At 54.1% G+C, this 15,010-nt stretch overlaps 1 protein-coding gene across 1 annotated transcript in view; it reads left to right on the top strand.

Annotated features, from left to right (window-relative positions):
• CUL2 (cullin 2) overlaps window positions 1–15,010 on the top strand; it is a 537,998-nt gene that overhangs the window by 89,327 nt on the left and 433,661 nt on the right. The gene's annotated exons all lie outside the window — the stretch shown is intronic.

Raw genomic sequence — 15,010 nt, 5'->3', positions numbered from 1 at the left:
CCCGATCCATCTGCCTCTTCGGGAGGATCTTCTCTCGCAGCAGCAGGGGACGGTCCTCCACCCGAACCTATCCAGCCTCCACCTCCATGCTTGGAGATTGAGCAGCGACTTTTGACACCTTTCGATCTTCCTCCCAAAGTCTGTGATGTCATCCTGGCAGCCAGGCGTCCTTCCACTAAAACGGTGTACGCCTGTAGGTGGAACAGATTTGTGGCATGTTGCACAGCTAAGACTGTGGTTCCCCTTTCTGCCCCTCTTTCTGAGGTTCTTCTGTTCCTTCTCTCTTTGGCCCAGCAGGGCTCTGCTCTGGGCACTGTTAAAGGGTTATCTTTCGGCCATCTCTGCCTTTCTACGTCTTCCAGATCAGCCTTCTCTTTTTAAGTCCCCGGTTGTTAACCATTTTCTTAAGGGCATTACGCATATGTTTCCACCTGTGCCCTTCATAATGCCTCAGTGGGACTTGAATCTTGTGTTGACTTTTCTGATGTGCGCTCCCTTTGAGCCCCTTCATAACTGTCCCTTACGTCGTCTTACTCTCAAGACGGCTTTCCTGGTAGCTATCACCTCTGCCAGGAGATGAGTGAGCTCCAGGCTCTTTCTTCCAAACCTCCTTTCCTTTCTGTTCATCCGGACAAGGTGGTTCTGAGGACACTTCCTTCTTTCTTGCCAAAGGTTGTTACGCCCTTTCACATCGTGCAGACCATCACTTTGCCTACCTTTTTTCCGCCTCTGCATCCTTCAAGGGAAGAGGAGCGGCTCCTCCGGCTGGACCCAAAACGTGCGCTGGCATTCTATCTGCAGTGTACACAGCAGTTCCAGGTGGATGATCAGCTCTTTGTTGGCTACATGGGTGCCGAAAGAGGTCGGGCGGTGCACAAACGGACCATCTCCCAGTGGGTCGTTCTGTGCATCAAAGCATGTTACTCCTTGTTCAAGAAGGAGCCTCCTGTGGGACTGCATGCCTATTCGACCAGGGCAAATGCAGCCGCTACTGCCTTGGGACGCGGTGTCCCCTTGCAGGATATTGGTCAGGCAGCTACATGGGCCTCACTGCACACGTTTACCAAGCACTACTGCCTTGACAGTCTGGTCCGGAGAGACCATCCTGTGCTCCGTGACTTTCTGGTGTGATCTTGTTCGCAGACCCACCACCGGGGTTGGTATTGCTGGGGTATCTATTCTAAGGTAAGGAATCTATCACTAACATGTCTCTTTCAGGTGCACAAGTCACTCACTACTTGTGTAACGATATATCTGTAAGAGACATTAGTTAGTAATAGATTCCTTACCGCCCCACCCATCCTCCCCGTTCGGCGAACTGATTACTAGGGTTAAGGTCATCCCCCTTTAGGGCCCTAGTTTTTGGTCAGTTTCTCGCATGACTGCGTTTCGGCACGGAAAGTTGTGTACAGAACTGACATCAGCGCGCATGGTTGGCGCCTAAGTCGCCTCTGTGACGTCATCCCGGCGCGCACGACGACAGTGACGGGTGCAGAGCTGCATGGCGCCACCTACTGGCGCGCAGGGTACTGCTAAGCAGAAAACTTTCCGGATCCAGACTAACGTCTGGGGAATATTCTAAGGTAAGGAATCTATCACTAACTAATGTCTCTTACAGATATATCGTTACACAAGTAGTAACTTGTGCTGCAGGATCTGCAAACTGTTTTGTAGGTCCTAGATATGGACTTCTAGGACACAAAAAATTCTCACAAAGCCAGTAGGAAAATCTAGAGTTGATTAAAACCACCATGCACTAGATCTGCCTTTCAAATACAAGCTAAGTTATTGGCAATATGTTAAATCAATGAGCAAACATTTTGCACCTCTCGACATTACCTGTTCTGTCAGACATTACACCAACCAACTTCTATCCTGTTGCTTTTAAATGTAATCCCTAGCCTTATCCAGTATTGGGGCTTTCATAGATTCACAAGCTTGAATCATTCCCCGTCGTCAAAGTGTGAGTCCCACGGTACCATAGTGAAGAAGTATGTATAACTATCATAGGCTATAATGGCACTAGGCCATCAGTTTAATAGCCCATCTATGACCTTTTTTTTTGAAACCGTTTATTACAGAATCCCAAAAATATACAAAGATGGGCCTACAACCTTTAGGCCGGCCACTAGCAAACAGAAGGAGCATGTAATACAGACAATAGAACGCACGCTGCGGCACAAGGGAATTCACAGGAGTTGAAAAAAGCGTTGGCAGCCACACCTTCCGGACCCCACATGACGGTTTCATTTTTATATAAATAAAAACAAAAAAAGCAAGTCCACAAGGCAACCCACAGTCGGAAACAACAGCATGTGCTCCCCTAGGGGGGGGACCCCACTGATTCATAGGAATATCGAGGGGGGGAATAGGTCAGGACGGGGACTAAGTAAACTCATTTCCCAGAACCGGGAAGACAAACAGGCTAAGGAGACGGTGACGGATCCGGCAGTAGCGGCGGGGTACAGATTCCCCCACGGTAAGCGTTCCAGGGGCCCCATACTTTCACCCACGTCCCAGGCTTACCTCTCGCAACATACACCACCTTTTCCCGAAACATACACCAATCCATGTTGTCCTTCCACGCCGAGACAGTCGGCGACCTCTGGGAACCCCACAGTTGCGCAATGTCACGTTTGGCCACCATATATCCTAGAGTCGCCCACCACGTCTGCGGCACTGAGTAATCGGTTGGCTCCCATACATTCAAAAGACATCTCCTCGCCTCAGGCAACAGCGGCACATGCGTAACTACCTGCAGAACCTCATGCACACCACGCCAGAATCGCACCACCTCTGGGCATTCCCACAGAATATGGAGAAAGGTCCCCAAAGAACCACACCCACGCTTACACAACCCGTCCACAGCATAGCCCATACGCATCAGACTCGGCCCCGTAACATAGACCCTGTGGAGTATCTTGAGCTGGACGAAGCGAAGGCGAGCCGGTATGGCCACCTCTTTCGGGGAGGCCACCGCAGACACCCAGTCCTCGTCATCCAGCTCCAATCCATCAGCCCCCCACGCCTCACGAAGGCCGGTCAGCAGTCCCGAACGGTCATTGATGAGCTTTTTGTAAATCAATGAAATCGTGCTGTCCGGGACATGCCCATCTAGCACTCTATCCTCCAGAGGGGAGCACTCCGGGATGGAGGCAACGTCCGGAAATACGGAGCACAACGCATGACGGATCTGCATATAACGAAAGTACTCCCTGTCCTGTAGCTGGAATTCTGTCCGCAGCACATCGAACGTTTTAAATCCCCCCCTCGTCCAGAGATCGCCCACCCTGCTGATGCCTATCATGTCCCACTTCTCAAAGCCCTTCGAGGTCCACAGGGAGCCCAGCCGCTCAGATGCGTATAGTGGCGTCGCCTGGGTCAAGCGGTCCTTCCACCCCATCGCCACGTTAGCCGTGTGCCACACCCGTACCATGACCCCCGTGGGGCCCGTCAGCAGCGCGTCATGCGAGCTAGAATAAAGCGCCCGATTATAGTCACCGCCCGGCAGTAACATTTTATCCATCTCAAAGGCCGGGTTTAGGGCGGGCCCGTAAAGGCCGTGATTGATCGCAGCCAGCTGGGAGGCCCAGTAATATCGCTTGATATCTGGGAGGGCAACCCCCCCGTCGTACCACGGGAGCGTCCGCTTCGCCAGGGCGATACGCGGCCGACCCTCCCAAAACAGTCGGCGCTGCAAACTCTCCACTTCGCGGAAGTAGTGCGCCGGGACAACGTCCATTGTATTCTGCAAAGCATACAGGAAACGTGGCAGCGACATCATCTTAAACAATGCCGCCCGGCCGAGCGGCGAGAGCGGCAAGCGCTTCCAACGCGCGACGTCCTCCTTCAGGCGCTGGAGGGGGGGGAAGCAAGTTCTGGCTATATCGGGCCTCCGCGTCCAGGGTAATGAAGATACCCAGGTACCTAAATCCCCGCGGGGCGATCTGAATAGGACAACCCCGCGGAAGGATAGGATCCTCCCCAGAGAGGACATATACACACGATTTAGCCCAGTTGATGACCAGGCCGGAGTTGAGGCCAAATGAGTGCAATACATCAACCAGTACTATCCGTGATTTACGTGGGGAAGCCAGGTACAGAAGAATATCATCAGCGTAAAGAGATACGCGGTCCTCATACTCGGGGGTCCAGCGGAGACCACGAATAGAAGGTTCCCACCGCAGCCACTCCGCCAGGGGCTCCAGGGCAAGCGCGAAGAGGAGCGGTGATAATGGGCAGCCCTGCCGCGTGCCCCTGCCCAGCTCAAACGGAACCGACACTCTACCATTCACAACCACCAGCGCTAGCGGTCCCGAGTACAACAATTTCACCCAACCAATGAATCCCGGGCCAAACCCAAACTTCGCCAGTGTCGCCCAAATATATGGCCACTCAAGTGTGTCAAACGCCATAGTGGCGTACAGGGATGCCAAAATGGCCGGTTCCCGTATAAACGGGACACGCGCGAGCACCCCATGCAAGCGCCGCAGGTTAAGCGCAGTGTTGCGATGGGGGATAAAGCCGGACTGATCCTGGTGAATCAAATCGCACACCACGCCAACCAGCCGATTGGCCAACACCTTGGCGAGAATTTTGGGCTCCGCATTCAGCAGCGAAATAGGCCGGTAGGACGTGACCCGGTCCCGCGGCCTCCCCTCCTTGTGAATGACCACGATAGTAGCCAGACGCTGGTCTAGCGGGAGGGAACCCGCCGAACGGGCCGCGAGGAACATCGCACGGAGATGCGGCGCCAGCGTATCCGGTCGCAGCTTGTACAATTCAATGGGAAGACCATTAGGACCCATGGCCTTGCCGGAAGCGACCGAGCGTTTGGCGAGAGCAATTTCTTCAGAGGTTGGGGCGGCGTCCAACGACACTCTATCCTCCTCCGAAAGGGAAGGCAGCGCTATATCCCTGAGCAAGGCATGAGAATCCTCTTCCGAGCGGGAGGACACCGGGGAATAGACCCCACGGAGATATTCTGCAAAGCAATCGACTATTTCTTCCGGTTCCGTGACACACACACCATCCAGTTTCTCAATCAACGGGACAACTCGACTCGCCCTCTCCTTTTTATCCAGCCACGCAATCAATTTCCCAGCCTTATCACCCACATCATACAGTCTCCCCTGTTGCTCTCTACTGAGGCCCCTGGCCGCCTCCGTGACGAGGGCCTTATAGGCCGCCTGCTTGAGTCGGAGGACATGTAATTTGTCATCCGTCACCCCACATTCGAGGTCACCCTCCAACTCCGTTATTTCAGTTTCAACACGGATCACCTCCTCCCGCTCGCGCCTCCGGGAATGGGAAATAAGGGACAGGGCATCCCCCCGAATCACCGTCTTAAATGCCTCCCATAGCGAGACCGCAGATGACACCGACCCCACATTCTCATCAAAATATCGCTTAAGGGACTTAACCAACTCTGCGCGAATGGTGGGGTCACGCAGGTACCAGGGATTAATCGGGGCCACCCTACCCTCTCCCCTCGGGAGAATATCGAAGTGCAATAAGAGCGGGGAATGGTCTGAAATACCCCGCGCCAAATGGCGCACCTCCCCGATCCTCCCCGCATGCGCCGCCGGCACCAGGACATAGTCTAGTCTTGATAGACTGCCATGGGCCCCGGAATGAAAAGTGTACTGTTTCTGCGTAGGATGTTTCAAACGCCAACAATCCACCAGCCCCAAGGCATCCAATAGGCCAGACAACCACGCTTGGGCACGGGGGAGATCCCTAGGGGGGTGACGGTCCTCAATTCCGGAAACCACAGCGTTAAAATCCCCCCCAACCACCAGGATCCCCTCCGGAAGGCCAAGGAGGAGGCGCCCCAGATCCGCAAAGGTGGTCGTCTGCAATCCTGGTGGGACATAGACAGAAACAAAAATAATCACTCTGCCCTCCATTCTACCCACCAGAACCGTGTAACGTCCCCTGTCATCATGGAGTAACTCATCAACTTCCAACGGGAGCGAGGTCTTGGCCATGATGCCCACACCCCTTGAACCTGACGTGAAGCCCGAATGGGCCAGAAGGCGGTAGCCCCGCCGGTTCATAGCACGAAAGGAGTTGCCAATGAGGTGCGTCTCCTGCAGAAAAGCTATGTCAGGTGAAATTCGTTTCAGGAACTGCAGGACCACACCTCGTTTTATCCTGTCCCCCAGTCCATTAACGTTCCAGGACAAAAGACTCAGTCCCCTACCCCCCATCATAAACGAAAGCAATCACTCGTCCCCCCGAGGGCACTTTGGGAATAGCACAACAATACTTTTGCCTTGTGGTACAAATGAACAACACCCCACCCCAACCCAACCGCCCCAACAAAACTCCCCCCTCCCTGCACCCCTGCATGAGCCCAAACAGCCCCCCCAACTTGCAGTGTGCCTGTCGCCCCTATATAGCTGAAACTAGGTAAACCCCCTAGAGGAGGAAAGAGTACCCCTTCGAGACCCCGTACCACCTACAAAAGAGGGAGAACGAATACAAAAAACGAGAGACCCTAAGCTTGGCCGAAAGCGGCAGCATCTGCGTCCAGAGTGAGTACCAGTATCAGCACCTCAGTCCCGGTCCAGTGGGCCTTCCCCTCCCGCAGCCCCCCCCCGCCATCCCGATCCCGACCCCCAGACAAAGTGTCCAGCCAGTCCCCGGCCGCTTCAGGACGGTCAAAAAAGTGAGTGCGACCATCCACCTCCACCCGCAGCCTGGCCGGGAAGAGCATGGCGTATTTTAAGTTCATGTCCCGAAGCCGCCGCTTGACGCCCAAGAAGCTCAGTCTCTGCTTCTGGACCGCTTGGGTGAAGTCAGGATAAAAGTTCACCTCCATGTTCTCCAACTTAATTGGCCCTTGCAGTCTGGAGGCTTGCAGAATTGCATCCCTGTCCCGAAAATTAAAGATACGGGCAATAAGAGGCCGCGGAGGGGCTCCGACCTTCGGCCGTCCCCCGGGAACTCTATGAGCCCTCTCCACAGCAAAAAATTTACTCAGTCCCCGAGGCTGGAGATGGGTAGTGATCAGGTCCTCCACAAAAAGATCCGCCGCCGACTCCTCCCGTCCCTCAGGTACTCCGAGGATGCGGATATTATTCCTCCGGGCCCGGCTTTCGGAATCCTCCAGGCGCCGATCCATGAGCGCACTCGCCTGACGAAGCCGGTGTACCTCCGTCTGAAGGGCCGCCACCTCAGTCGTGAGGCCCGACGCGGTGTGGGCCAAAGAATCGACCCGGTCGTTGGTCTTCGAGAGATCAGCTCTCACCAGGTTGACATCAACGAGGACCGCGTCGATTTTATACGCTAACGTGTCAAACCGCTGGCCCACCGAGGCCTTCATCTCAGCAATGGCGCCCATGACGTCTTGCAGAGTCAGATCTGTGGGCAAGTCCGGGGCATCCGGGGGGCACTCAGAGGACTTGTGCGGTCCACCGGGAGATCCCTTCGGGAGGGTGTAGCGGTCCATGATGTTGGCCTGATGTGCGGCGCCACGCCGGGTCGACTTGGCCTTCAACCGATCTCCATCTTGTTTAGTGGCCATCGTCGCGGGTCTCACTCCCTCACCAGCCACGCAGTAGAAAGCGAGCAATCAAGGCCACGAGCTCCGGGGGGCCACCCCAGGACTGCGGAGCGGGCCACAGCAGGCAGGCAGGCAGGGTCTCCCAGCGAGGCCACCCCAACACCAAGAGCGCCGCGATCCCACTTGCGAAGACAGCAAGGGGGCGCGAAAGTGAAAGTGCGGGGTACGCGACTCGCCAGGCCCAGCCCGCCGTTGTTGTTCACTTTGTCACCGGGTCGCCCCCAAACACGAATCCGGGGTCAGGAGAGAGGTAGGCCGCAAACTTCAATCGGTGCTCACTCCGGCACCCGAGGTCCGATTCGAAAACGGGAAACGGGTACCACCTCGGCTCAGGCTCACCGACACAGTTCCCTCAACCGATGCAGGATGAAGTCAGGATAAACGTAGGAGGTTGCGGAGTTCCTCGGGAGCCTCGCACCTACGTGGCCATCTTGGTTGCGCGCTAGGCTCCTCCTCTCATCTATGACCTTTTTTATCTTTTTTTATTTTGTAAATGACCAAACCTTTTTTTTTTTTATTCTTTTTTATTAACAATCCTCATGAGACCATACAGCATCACACAGTTGCAAAATAGTACATTGGGACATTTTACAAAATTGACATCGTAGTTATCCGTAGGGAACAACAAGGACGATAAGCCAATCCCAACTTTCCTATCCTTCCATGATTGCAACAGTTTCTCTGTACCTGCGCCAGGGTGTCCACACTTTTTTCCCACTTTTTAGTACACCGCCTACTTTTATATACTGTTTCCTCTGCCCTTTGGCACCAGTCGAGGTCACTCTGCCAGTCTTCCCATCGCGGGGGTGACTGTGCCCCCCACCCTCTAGCAATATTTTGTTTCGCCACCCCCGCTGCTAGGGCCAACCAGAGTTCCACTTTTCTAGACCAGTCTGTGTCTCCCTTGACCATCAGTAATAGCCACTTTGGCTCGATCGACACCGTCCCTCCCACCACCCTGGACATGATATCAGTGACTCTCGTCCAATAGGGGATGATCTCCGGACACTCCCATAAGATATGAAAGAAAGAGCCCTCCTGTCCACAGCCCCTAATGCAGGACGCCGATGGACTCCTGCCCCAGGCATAGAGGTGTGTGCAGGGGTAGTAGGTGCGGTGGAGGATTTTCAGCTGCACTAGTCTAAACCGTTAACGGATTGCAATCTCTCTAGGACTCTGCAGCACGTCCTGCCAGTCGTTGTCGTCGTCGTCCTCGTCGTCGTCTAGATTTACCAAATCTTTAGCCCAAGCTGCTCTAAGAGTGACCAGAGTGTTAGGTATGTTGTTTATTAATTTACGGTAGATTGTAGATGTGGGCTTTTCCACTGTGGGGTCAAGCAACAGCCTATCCTCCATAGGAGAATAGTCCGGAATAGTAGTATCCCTCTGTATGTGGGATCGTAGGGCATGTATGAGTCGCAGCTAATGGTACCTTTATGACTGGTGTAGGCTGTATTCCTTCTGGAGGTATTCAAAGGAACGAGGGGAATCCCCCCTCCGGACATCCCCTAAGTACTCAATGCCAATCAGTCTCCACCCCCTAAAGCCCATCAAAGTAGTAACTTCACGCAGCCTCTCACCTACCCACAGAGGTGTTTTCACAGTTAACGTGCCTGCCCAGCCGAGGAGTTTGTTGGCCTCTTTCCAGCATTGCAGTACCACCCTCGTATGCTCCGGCCATGTTGCCCGTGGCCTTCGGGCGTAAAGAAGAGGTTCACAATTGCCCCCGGGCATGACCATCCTGTCTACTCTGTAAGCCGGCTCATTACTATCTGTATACACCCAATCGTTAATCACCTGGAGCGGCGAGACCCAGTAGTATAGTTTGACATCCGAGAGCGCTAGTCCTCCATCGTATACTACCCTGTGGAGCTTGTGCATCGCGATCCTTGGGGACCCTCTGTCCCACAGCAAGGTCCGCACCTCCTGTGATATGCGTTAAACACGTGAGGGGACCGGATAGGGTGTGTTCTGTAGAATATAGAGGAGCGTCGGTAGTGTAAGCATTTTAAATATGGCCGCCCTACCCATGAGAGAGAGTGGGAGGGTACGCCAGTGGCTTACGTCGGCACTCAGGCGACTTAGTTGGGGTTCGAGATTTCTGTCCAAAAACACCTTCTTGTCATGTGTGACACAGATGCCTAAGTATTTGAATCCCTCAGTAACCACCGGTGCCGAGCACCGAGATGGGATCCGAGGGGGGGGGGGACCCGACAGTGAGAGAACCCCTGACTTCGACCAGTTAATGGTATAGCCAGAGTAGTTGCCAAACAGCTAAAAAATGTGGAGCACCTGGGCTATCGAGTGATATGGCCGCACCAGGTAAAGAATAATATCAGCGTAAAGGGAGATACGCTCTTCCCACCCTTCCACTACCGCCAGTCCCCAGATCGTAGGATCCCTCCTGATCCAGTGAGCCAGTGGTTCCAGAGCTAGAGCGAAGAGTAGAGGAGAGGAGACAGGGGGCAACCGTGCCTGATGCCTCTCCTCAGGGAGAAGGCCATTGACACCGCCCCATTAACTCTCACTCGGGCCGTTGGTTTTTCATATAGGAGATGTACCCAACTGCAGAAGACCGACCCTAAGCCCAGCCTCTGGAGCACCATGAACAGATAGGGTCGTTCTATACTATCAAAGGCCATTGAGGCGTCCAGCGCCATCAATGCCGTCTGAGTCTCCCCCACATCTTCGGTCATGTACAGCACTCCGTACAGTTGTCGCAAATGATGGCGGGTGCATAAACCCGAATTGGTCGACGTGCACTAAGTCCTTGATGACAGAAATCAACCTATCCGCCAGGACCTTGGCTTCCACATTGATCAGGGATATAGGACGGTATGAGGTACACTGGTCTGCAGGTTTCCCTGCCTTATGAATCACTACAATCATAGCCTCCCTTTGATCAGGGGGGGAGCTCCCTGAGCTTGCGCGCTTCGTTGAACATCTTGAGAAGGGGGGCTGTTATAATCGTAGCTTGTCTTTTGTAAATCTCAATTGGAAGCCCATTTGGCCCGGAGGCTTTCCATGACTGCAGGGAGTTCAGGGCAGTACTAATCTCTTCTACCGTAAAATCTGCCTCAAGCCGTTAACTCATCTCCATGGTCAACTTGGGAAGGGCAAAGTCGCGCAGAAATTCCGCACAGTCCTTCTCTGTTCTCGTGCAGACCGGGGAGTAAACTCGCTTGAAATGAGCTGCAAAGGCCTCCGCTACGTCTGTGCTGGTCGAGCACACAGAACCAGATGCATTTCTCACCTCGGACACCCACGAGCATTCCCTGTCCCGTCGCTCTAGCCATGCCAGTACTTTCAGTGCTTTGTCACCCACATCGTAGATCCGATGCTGCATGGCTAGAGCGTAGGCCCGAGCCTCTCCCTCAGCCAGAGCCCTAACATCCCTCTGTTTCAGCAGTAGTCTATGGCAAAGGTCAACCGAGGGGGCAGTCGCGTAATCCCTCTCCATTTGTTCAATCTTGGGTCCGGATCTGGAGGGACTCTTCTTTCTTCTGTGCCCCAATTAGTGTCTGGGCTAATCCCCTCAGCACGGTCTTATAGGCCTCCCACAGTGTGATTTGAGACTGCACCGAACTCTGGTTTTCCTCAGATTATAACTTTGAGCCCTCCCTAAGTTTCCCCCCCCAGAGCCGGATCCCAGAGGCGCCACAGATCTATTCTCAGGAATGCCGCCCTATTAACAACCGGACCTCTTACTGTAGCACAAACAGGGGAGTGGTCAGAAATCCCCCTAGCCATATGCTTGGTGTCAGTGAAGTCTCCCATCTGGTCAATGCGGGTGAAGAAGTGATCAATCCTAGAGGAGGACCCATGTCGGGACGAGTAGAACGTGTATTGTCTAAGGGAAGGGTTGTGCTCCCTCCACAAGTCACACAGTCCTAAAGCTGTGACGAAGTCCGACAAGCCCTGTTCGCCCTGGCGACTCGTCTGGCAACTTAACCGATCAAGCTCCGAATTCATAGCTTCCTTCATATCCCCACCAATAAGCAGAATTCCGGAATGGAGATCCGTCAAAAACAAACTCCACTTGTGAAAGAACGTGGAGTGTAGGCCCGGGGGTACATAGCTTGAACAAAATAACACTAGGCATCCATCCCATCTGCCCGCCACTGCAGCAAAGCAGCCCGCTTCATCTATCCACGTGCCAGAAATAACTATGGGCAGGGTGGTACGTATAAGGATTCCCACTCCCCGGGTCCCCGAGGTGAACCCTGAGTGTGCCACCATTTTATAGCCAAACCGATCCAGGGCTTTAAACCTATTCCCTCGGAGATGTGACTCCCGTAGCAGAACCACATCTGGGCAGTGCCTCTTTAGATACTTTAAGACTAACATTTGTTTAATTATGTTCCCTAGCCCATTTACGTTCCAAGTCCATACCTGCATTTTGGCTGGGTCACCCATCGCTCCCGCATGTGTGCAACACTGTAGGATAGACCTCCATCCCCTCTGCGTCCCCCAGTTCAACCCCTGTACATTGATGATTAGTGTGGTCTCGAGCGAACATCCCTATCCCCCAAACTAAAATAATCCAATAACCCAACTCCCCCCTCCCTGCCACCCTGCCACCCTGCCAGGTGAGAGCCCAACCTCCCACCGTTCAAACTTGCAGAGTGCCTGTCACCCTAACAATTCTAGAATAAACATTCGTGAGAAACCGTAAACTCGCAGCCAGCAAGAAGATGCATAAATCAAGTAACGAAAGGTACCTGCCCTTCCTGCAAACTTTAAGGCTGCTCCCCGGTAACCGGCCACTCAGACCACCCAGAAAACGTTTATGCTGGGCTACAAGTTTGGAACCTGCCAGGAGAAGCATGCAGGCCCCCACAACTCAACTCTGAATGACATTCCCATTGGCGAGTCTTGCGGCCAGTCCGAACACCTGGACTAGGTCTGGACCATCAAAGCGTGCTAACTGCCCGGTAACCAAGTCAAATGCAGGGCTCAGGCCCCCGTGACCGGGGAATGTCACGTCACCCATGCCCCAACCCAGAGCGACATAGCTCTTCCAAAACACACAGTGAAGAACCAACCGCTGCCTCTCAACACCTATAAAGTATCAGAGTCACTTAACTGGCTGCCAGGGGATCGCCTATCCCCACTCTCGAACTCCTCGCTATTCTGTCCCGGACTGGAGTGCAGATGCCTGCCCCCACGGCCAACGATACGCCAACCCTCCAGCCAGTCACTTGCATCCGCTGGTGTGTCGAAGAAATAGGTCTCCCCACCATCCAGGATCTTGAGTCTGGCCGGGAAGAGCATCATGTATTTAACACCTTGATCCCTAAGGGCCCTCTTTACTCCGTCAAAAGAACGTCTCTGCCGCTGGACATGGAGCGTAAAGTCGGGAAAGAAGCGGATGGTGGCATTGTCCAGTTGGAGATCACCATGTGTGCGTGCCTCCTGCAGGATCGCATCCCTGTCCCTATAATTCAGGATACCGGCGATGATAGTGCAGGGAAGAGCCCCAGGTTTGGGTTTACCTCCCAGAGCTCTGTGGGCCGGCTCGACTGAGAAGTTGGATAGGTGTTTAGGTTTCAGATGATTTAGTATCAAGTCTTCCATGAAGCAGTCCAGTCCATTCCCTCCGGTACCACGACCACGCGGATGTTGTTGCGTCGGGCTCTCCCTTCCTGGTCCTCCAGTCTGGCGTGGATAGCTGCCTGGTTTTTGGTGAGAATGGCAACCTGCTCCTCCAAGCGTTTAGTTTTGGATTGTAGGCTCCCAATGCCTGCTTCTGCCGTGGATACTTTTTCAGACATCTTCCGAAAATCCGCATGCAGAAGGTTCACTTCTTGAGTGACAGTTAAGTTTAGGCTCCAATGTGCCCCGAAAGTCTCTGATAGCTCTCATAATCTCTTTTAGCGAGGGGTCTGGACAGCTGTCGTCTGGATCTTCCTATGTACTGCCCCCTGTTGCACCCTCATCTCGACTAACTGCGACGGTGTATTTGTCGATCTGATTGGACTGGCCGGGTCCTGTCATTTTATTACGACCCATGACTGAGTTGGAGAGGCAGCGCCAGCTACCCTGCCGTATCGGAGCAGACCACGGAGGTGCCCAATCACCCACAGCACTGTTGGATCCTGGAGACCCAAGGCCTCCACCAGCTGTTGGTCCCGGTGGGATCAGGTAACTACTGTAAGATGTTGCTTGTTCACCCTTGCACCGGACCCAAGGTTCCACACACTATCTTCTGAGTAAGAACCATGCAGGAGCAGGGTTCACTGTGGCATGTCCCGCTGATTGGACCCCACGTTGGCTTCTCACCTCGCATATGAATGGGACGCCTCCTCTGTCAGCAAGCTCGCAGGGGGGTCAGATCAGTTACACAGGCCTCAGGCACCCCGGTCAACACCAATCGTCCTGCTAGTCACACTCCTCTTCCCAATGCAGGGCACGCAGCGGACACAAGCAGCGCGCCTATGAATCCAGGGCCCAGGCAGCCTCCCGGCGTTGATTCTCCGTATGCGGCCCTGCCCAGTCTGTGTCCGATGATAGGTGAGACCCACTCGGTTCCTATCACAGCGGGCCTCCCGGGGGGGGGGGCGTTAGGGCTCAAAGGTGTCTGCTTCCGCTAGTGGGACGATCCCACTCACGACATCTGCATCAATCGGTATCACATTCAGGGGACCGGAGTCCCGCCACAGCTCCGGGTCGCTACTCCGCCACCTCGCTACAGCCCTCGGAGCTGCGCTGCGGCCGGAACACCCACACAGCAGCGCGCTCTGACCCAGTCCGCAAACAGCAGATCTCTGCAGTCGCACCGCCTCAGGGGGCCGGTCAGTATCGGCACCTTCAAGCAGCGATGGGTGCCAAGGGGGAGAGCGGAGGCCTCAACTCACTGGCCATGGGCTGTCGCCATCTTGCATCCTCTCGATCTCCTACCCCTCCGCTCCAATCCACCACTCCCAGCGCTTCAATACGGCTTGTTCACACAGCTCTTTGCCTCCGCTGCACTCTGGTACTCTCCAGGCAGTCTGGGCGATCCTCCGGGGAATGGATGATGACGGATTTAGGGGCTTAAACGCCGACCACTTGAGCAGCGTGGTTCGAGTGCGGCCTTCTTCCGCGACTGCAAGCCTCGCCCCTCTAAATGACCAACCTTGAACTATGATCAATCAGGTGCTAGTAACTTTTATAACATTCTCAAGAGAGACTGAGTCCCTCACCACACATCCTGCGTGAACGGAGTCTCCCTAAGCTTTGCTCAATTCTCTTCTGGAAGAATATTTAAAGTTGCTCTATATTGATAGTGTCTGACAGAAAAGGCCTTTCCTTCCCTGCAAAACCTGTGGCGAAAAAAAGAGTACATAAGGATGATGCACATAAGGATTTCCTTTACTGCCTCTACACCCAATAAAAGGTAAGAGTGCAAAATTTGTTGCACTTTCTCTTCAAAAACCTTGACGGATACCTTGGTAGTGG

The sequence above is a fragment of the Triturus cristatus genome, chromosome 10 (assembly GCF_964204655.1).
Source record: "Triturus cristatus chromosome 10, aTriCri1.1, whole genome shotgun sequence".
NCBI lineage: Eukaryota > Metazoa > Chordata > Amphibia > Caudata > Salamandridae > Triturus > Triturus cristatus.
The sequence above is the reverse complement of the archived record's forward strand: the minus strand, read 5'-3'. Positions and strand labels throughout refer to the sequence as shown.